We start from the raw sequence: 8,330 nt of genomic DNA on the forward strand, positions 1-8,330 counted from the left end.
ACACGCGGTGGCGGTCCGGTCCGCCGGTCGACGCCGCTCTGTCCCTCACACCGCCATCGCACCGCAACGCCTGTTGATATCCGATGCGCCCGGTGTCGAATGTCGCGACAACGACAAAGACGACGATGACGACGCTTTCCCGCGGACGAAGTTATAATATTATACGGAGCGATGCGACGATGGGCGATGAACGACGGACGGTGGGAGGTGGGTTCAAACTTTAACGTAAACGGATTCTTCTTCAAACGGTTTCACTGCCGACGGGAATGATATATAACCGCCCAGGAATTTCTCTCGTTTTCACCGAGGTGAGTCTTCCTGGTGCAGAGCGTGCTATCGATTTTCAAATCAGTCAACGACTCGCTTATACATCATACTTTTCTCGATTAAAACCATCGTTTTTCCAATAAGCCTCGGGCGATAATTTAATGTTGCCGCGCAGAAGATCGAAAACATAAAACGCGTAGGATTGCAAAATATCCTGCAGTGGTATTCCAATTGCAAGTGTTAAAGAACTCCGGGTAGCAGTCTTGTAAAGTTGTATTCGAATACCTAAACTTTTAATGATTTGAAAAAAGTAGGATTTTAAGTATATTCTCAAAGTTTTAAAAATCAAACACTTGTTTTATTTAAATATTTACCAAATTATTATAAACTTGTATACTTCTATAATATATATAATTTTTTTAGTAAGTGACTTACGTCTTACACTCAACCAATTTCTCAAATAAGGAAGAAAGGTAGCCGAATAGATAATTTAATAGTTCACCAAATGATGCAGTTTATAATTATTTTCAAAAAAGAGAGTAATGAATAACCCATAAGAAAATGCCATAATACTTATTAACTTCATTGAAAATTGAATTTGTTTGTAAAAAAAAATGTATTTAAATATTATTTAAAAAAATGTCACGTATTTTGAATATTTTTTAAAGTAAGCATAGTTATCTATGGTTTAGATTTTTAAACAAAATATCTTTTACAAAATTGGCTATGAACTATAATATTATATGCCATATGGTAAGATTTTGTTAAAAGAACTAATATTGTTTGATAATATAGCCACTCTTTATCATATATTCGTATTAAAATACCTAGTTAATAAGAGGAGGTATCATCTGTAATTACAATTATATTATACGCCCATCAAACCTCAATTACCATGCAATAAAATACAATAATATTATCAATACATGGATGATGGGCACAATACATACTCCATACTGCAAAGGGATCCGGCAGGTGTGACCGCTTTTACACCGTTTGCATACGATTTTCCTGTAAAATAAATTTCCAACTAATGTTCATTTAATGTGTTTTAATAATTTATATGTAATATTAAGTTAAAAATACTTGGATGCTATAATTTTTGCTATACACGCCAATGAATTCGACAATTATTATTACAGTGCGTTGGTGCTGCAGAGCGGTGAGTCGAAGTAGCTGGGGTAACTTACCGATCAGTATTGATTGTCTTATACGCTCTATTCTAACAATCGAGGCGTCACCGCGTCCGCTCTACACCAAGTCACCAAAACGTCCATGAATTTTCGGACCCCATACACATAATGCATACTTATATATATATGTATAATATTTACGCGAAAATATTTTGTTTGCCGTTCAAATAACGTTATACCCATGTAATAATAATAATGGTGATGCGCGCGCATGGCCAACGCGATAGGGGACGGAATTTTTCGTATTTTTGGTCTTGTTTGTTTGTTTTTTCGTTTCGTTTGTTTGCGTTCGAACAGCGGCTGACGGACGGGAACAGATTTGAGCGAACCGTATAGTACGGACGGATGGACGAGGTTTTCATCGTGCAGACGCACACGCACGCGCAGTAAACTAGACGGCGGCGGTAATACGGCACCGCGGCGTACAATATTATAACTATATATGCGCCATATAGTTGGGGAGAAATCCGACACCGACCTCGGGCTGGAACAGCGGTGGCGGCGGTGGCGGATGTGGCGCGTTGCACAGCAGAGGGACTGAGAATAATATTATTATATTATTTTTATTATTATTATTATTAATAATAATATTTTTTGACGAGCATAATAATAATAATGACACAAATGCGTCGCTACGGCGATTGAATTGACATCCGTCCGTATATACACCTACTAGCCACTACCTCCCTCCGACTGCGGTTCGCCGGCGCGACCACCGACCCCGCCAAAACCGTCGACATCGAGCGACAAGGCGCAAGTTGGACTAGCTTAACGGTGACGAAGGGGTGGTGGCGATGTGGAAGTGCAGCCAGAGTGTACCTATGATGTGTACGTAATACATACTGCAGGTAGGTACCTCGAAGAAGAGCGAGTATACCGCAGCGGTAACAGTGGCGATTTATTATTAATTTTTTTTTACACCACTTGCAATTATTATATTATTACACTAATAATATATAATATATAATTATAATATCCGTTGCCACTACGGCAACCACAATTCCTTGCTATGTCGCCGCTCGTCACGCTAATCACAACCGACGTGTGGCGGCCGAGTGTAAAATAACGACCGGTTGGAAATCAAGTGCAGGTTGTAATACTTATAACATGTTATATTATATTATACCAATATAAAATCATAGAATGTTTTTTTGATATGCGCGAGAGCCAAAACCGCCGGCAAAAGTTAAAAAGAAAAAGAAATATTATACATACCTTTTATAACGATATTCTTGTAATATATATCCTATAAAATATAGTTCGGTATAATATTATATAATAATATAGTTACCTATACTAGCCTTATGCAATTATAATTAAATGTGTGCCTGATGAGCAGTGGTTAACAATATATATATATATATATATATATATATATATAACAATAATAAATTTGAGTAATAGACAAGTCGCAGTGGGCCTCATTTGTTGGCGGAAAGGTGACAGCGTGTGCACTTCCATACACATAACACATAATTATTTTTATTATATCAATATATTAATAATTTATTTTATTATATTACACATTATTCACAAAACAATTTTTATTGTTTATCTATAATTGCCCTAGATTTCGATGCCTTAAGTCTTCCTATTCAAGCTTAAATGCATTACATTTTTATATTATTTACGCTATAAAACTACATGTTTATCAGATGCTTTACTTTAAAAGAACGAATAATTTAAAATTAAAACTGTATACGATTAAAATATAAATATATCATACAATATTGTGTATATTAATATATATATATATATATATATATATATATATATATTTATTATAACTGTTGCATTCATATCTATTGTCTTACTTTTACCCAAGTCTAATCAATTTTTAATTTTAATTAAAAACTTTATATTTTGAATATATATATATATATAGACATAAACATTTGCATGGAATCCTATTTCACTTTTTATACACCAAAGTATATTTAGAAATATATACATAATACATTAATGTTGAATTTTAAGAAAAAATACGTTTTTTTCAATAATTGGCCTCTATTTGTAGGATGGGGAAGAAAAAATTTAAAGTATTATAAAATATGTTCACCCATTTATATGTTGAAAACTGAAATTAGGCCTTGACGAGTCATGTGAAATGGGTTCGTTTGACTGTGACATAGCAGGGCTTCTGTACGATGTAGTGGCTAGTTAGCGCGATAAATTATCGTTATATTATTATTACCTACATAGTTATTACATCGCTATAATTATATATAGTACATTTTCGTTTTACGTTTAGCGGTAGTCGTGGGAATATAAAGTATTAGGTGTAGTACTACTGAGTAGTTGTTTTTGCAAGAAAACAAAAATCGCGGAAATAACCGAAAAGAAAAAGGGTTATACTATTTACCGTAGACGTAGCAACAGCCTACAGTCACAACGCCGGTGGCCGTAGTTCCAGAAAAGGGTTAAATAATGGGTATAAAACGCTGTATGCCCGGTAAAAATAATTATTTTATTGTCGCCGCCGCCACCACCTCTACGTGGGAAAAAATTAAAACATTTTTTTTTCACACATACCTATTTCTTTAGAAATTCAGAAAGGGCTTTTTTTTTAAGCGCATTTCTGGGAAACTATAATATTATACATACATCAAAAGACCGCAACATGCAATATATTATGATTATACACATAGGTACAAGTATGACCGTTTGTCGCAATCGTATTGTACACACCGTTTGATATTATATATATTAATGACTTAACAATAATATAATATTATACCTACGTATTACATATTATATAACGCAATTCACGATTTTCGCACGCACACTACACTATCGGTTCATGCACATTCATGTATATACCTAATTGTTGTGTAGCATGTGCTGTATACATATGTATCTACAAATGTTCTATTTAACGGTTGTACTTAATATGACCACATTTGCTATAACTGGTCCCCATACAATATAGGTATTAATACGACTTATTAAGGCTACTATTCTCACTGTACCGTTATTTCTAGAAATTTATGGTAAATTATTAAACTCCATGAAATGATTTATAAACGTTTGTATTGATACATCGCATCAATGTACCTATATGTACATAGTTTAATGCAATGCTGCGTCCATGTAAATTTGAGTAATATCTTCTATGAGAAATACCTATGATAAATTGATTTGTTCGCAGGTTTTAGGGCGATAAGGAACACTCTGTTTATCAAACAATAATATTTTATATATACACTCGCGAAATGAGGGCTCTCGTCTCCGTATATATCATTATATTTTATTATATTACATACCCGAGTGTATAAACGCTATTAAATCAATTATCTATTGTGAGGATCCGCGTCCAATATCCAAGTGCATGGCGCGTGTATATATGCAATATAGTGTCAGTTACGCGTATTATGTAATATAGGTAGGTATATTATTGTATACTATATAATATTATATAGGTACGCACTTACACGCACGATGACAATATAACGTTGAAACACTCCTCGTTTTTAGGGGCGATGATGCGCTGCTCGTCCCCTATCTGCAAGAGCAAGGGGTACGTATAATATGTCGGAAAAGACTACGCACGGACATAATAATGTAGAGGTACACACTACACATATAGCTGCTGTAATGTCATCGTCGAGCGTCGGAAACGCGCTGCGGCAAAACACAGCTGCTGTGCAAATATTATTATCTCCGCGACGTCGTCTGTCCATTTACAATATATAATAGGCTTATACACTTTATATACAGGGTGATTCACCAAGCGTGCTCACTCCCAGATTTTTGACAATGAATTTATTCAAATCTAATTTTCTTAAAAAAGTTCAAAAACCATATTCTTAAATTCTTAAATTTATTTTTGTGTTACGTACTTAAGAAGTGTCTTGAAGCAAATCAATTTTCTAATTTTCAAATTAAAATCCTCTTTTTTTACTGTAAATTATATTTTATTGAAAAATAATTTGTGTACATACCTAAATCAAAATTTGAACGAGCAGATTTTCAGTTATTAAAATGTTTATAATATAAATATTTAAGTCTTTGACGATCATTTTTACGAAAATATAAAATAGACATTTTATTGATATATATATTATTTTTGATTCACCTTTTACATCTTCCAAATTTTTGATCGCGTAAACATATTATCCATAGTTGGTACACAATATGCGAATTTAAAATAGCTTAAAAAATATTCATTGGAAGCTTAATTTTGATTGGTGCATCAATATTTTCAAAAAAATCATCCACTAAATAATTTTTATTAAAAACTTGGATTCTGGTTTGAAACTAAAGCTTGTATCGTCGCGCATGACACTCCTTAAGTAGTACAAAAAAATCTAAAAAATTTTAAATTACGGTTTTTAAAGATATTTGAAAATTCCAAATATCAAATTTTGTATAACTGCATTATTGAAGAAATAAAAGGGGTAGACGTGTTTGATGAATCACCCTGTTTAGGTATATATCTTTTATACACGCACGAGCGAGAGCCCATCAGCGACAATAGAACAAATGAATGTATTTTGTTTGTTTCGGGTTCGGGTCGTCGACGCCGCCGTCATTACGGACCGACGGGTGCTGTGCTTGCACAGATAATAATAATGTCTTTATATACACAGTGCGTGCACAAACACACATACTATTGACATGATAATACAATGAGTGTGTATGTGTGTGTGAATGTGATGGGGTGGTGATGGGTAACCTGCAGTATATTACTATACTCTCTACCCACAACCGGCTCCGTCCTGCCTTACATAGGGTGGTACCGCAGAAAAAAATAAATATAATATATTATAATAATATATGCGCGCGCGAGATCGAGTCGAGGGGCACTACAGTGGCGGCGGCGGCGGCTGCAGTGAATAGACGCGACAACAATGACCCTGGAGGAGATGAGTACTTACACGTACGTCGGTGGTAGTACCCAAATAATATTAATAAAATTTATTATTATACACACATTGTATATATGTATATAATGTTGAGCCCGAAGTGCATTTACAAAAGAACCGGTGTGCCGTATGATTATTATCGTTGCAGTTGTCAGTGTTGATGTCGTTGCCGTCGACACCGCGTCGCCGACGTTTTCGTCGTAAAGGTCCATAAAAATAATAATAATATCACATTTTATTGCGATTGTATATAAGCTTATTATACAAATATTTTATGGAGGTATGTATAGGTTCTACATGATGATGTGTATGGTCAGTGAGCATCGAGTACGACATCCGGGGTTGATGGTAGCGGCCCGTTCCCAAACACGTGGAGCGATTTTACTGTAGACGAACACTAATCGATTCCGACCGATAACGCAAAACCAGCAGACTGTACACGGCAAGACACGCCGCGTCGTTGGACATGGGCCGCAGCGAAAAAGGAACCTTTTTTTTCGGAACGCGTTAGTGTTATTGAAAATAACAAATAATTATTATTACTTATAGGTACCTGTTGGCTGCTACTAAATATTATACAGCGATGCCGAGTGTCTGAGATTCATTTTCGGTGAAATTCAAAGATATATTTTACTTCTAAACAACCAAAGTAAATTTCATAATGTTTTCAGCATGCCAGAAGGCGTAGTGGTGGCGCTGTCGCGCTGATGAGAATTTAATATATAGATTATAATATGGTGACAAATAGTATTTATACAAGCCAATCTTAAGAAAATGAAACGGTCACGCTACAGCGAACAGGCGTACTCTTACCAATAATGTGTCTTAAGGGTTATGTGTTTAATATTTCTTTTATTTACCACCATTGAGGTTCTATGGTTTGAATGTTTGAGTATTCGCTACACTTTGAGGATCAATAAAAGTCACCTTAGTGGTGTTATGAGATTGGTAATAGTTAATTGTTTTATAGATAATTTGTGATCACGTAATAATTTAAGTACATTCAAAATAAGCTGGTTAAGTTTTGTTCTGTACAAACATTGGCTATAACAAAAAATATTCAATATTACACTTTAATATAATATAAATTCAATGATTAAGCCATTATAATTTATAAATGCAATATTTAATCATTATCTATAGTAATATAAATTTTAATAATTTGTAACTATTATATTATTATTGTTTTCTTAATCTTTTGTATATCTTCTAAATATATCATAAAAAAGAAGTCCTGGCTGACTGATTCATAATCAATGTTCAGTCAAAACTACCAAGTTGATTCAATTGGAATTCTGAGGAAATTTATGTATTGCTATGTATAGACACACTAAGAAAGTGTTTTCTAAAATTCACGTTCTATAAACGAGTTTACGTAAATATAATAAATGCAATTAGTTTAATGCTATTTATTTAACTATTTTAGCTAACAATGTAACTAAATATTTAAAGTGGTAGATAATATACTTAGTGGCTAGCTGATGGCTAGATTACATTTTGGATCAGTCCCAAAATAATTAAATTAATTAGTTCACTGTTTAATATTCTATGTTAAGTAGTCTCAAGAATATAGATAAATGGGTGGAGTTTGAAATTTGTATACATGCTATACTGCTATACGTTATACAGACCGCATATTATTATTAACTAGCAAATCAGATGCCTAGTAAACGTCACCTCATCATTTTACGATATGTAGGTATAATATTGAACCGGTACTTACTAACACTACAATTAATTATGTGTGCAAACTGGCATCCCCAGAAAACGAGAAAAAAACAGTCGGAGACACGTGTAACGAGACTGCAACGATTCGCCGATGTTGAGTTTCTGTGGAACGCCGCGGATGACTGATGAGACGACCTTGTCGCGCGCACGCGTGCCGCCGTCTTGTATGCACATGTCGTCGTTATTCATCTATGATGGTGATAGCCCATACGGAGACGAGAATCAAATTACGAAACTAGGAAATGGGCACGATATATATAATTTTGCCATTTTAATA

The 8,330-nt window shown here is 34.2% G+C and overlaps 1 protein-coding gene across 1 annotated transcript in view; it reads right to left on the reverse strand.

Annotated features, from left to right (window-relative positions):
* The window catches only part of LOC112600394 (breast carcinoma-amplified sequence 3 homolog), a 44,649-nt gene that overhangs the window by 32,427 nt on the left and 3,892 nt on the right, over window positions 1–8,330 (reverse strand). The gene's annotated exons all lie outside the window — the stretch shown is intronic.

Source organism: Melanaphis sacchari, unplaced genomic scaffold (assembly GCF_002803265.2).
Source record: "Melanaphis sacchari strain LSU unplaced genomic scaffold, SCAv2.0 Contig64_pilon_pilon, whole genome shotgun sequence".
Taxonomy (NCBI): domain Eukaryota; kingdom Metazoa; phylum Arthropoda; class Insecta; order Hemiptera; family Aphididae; genus Melanaphis; species Melanaphis sacchari.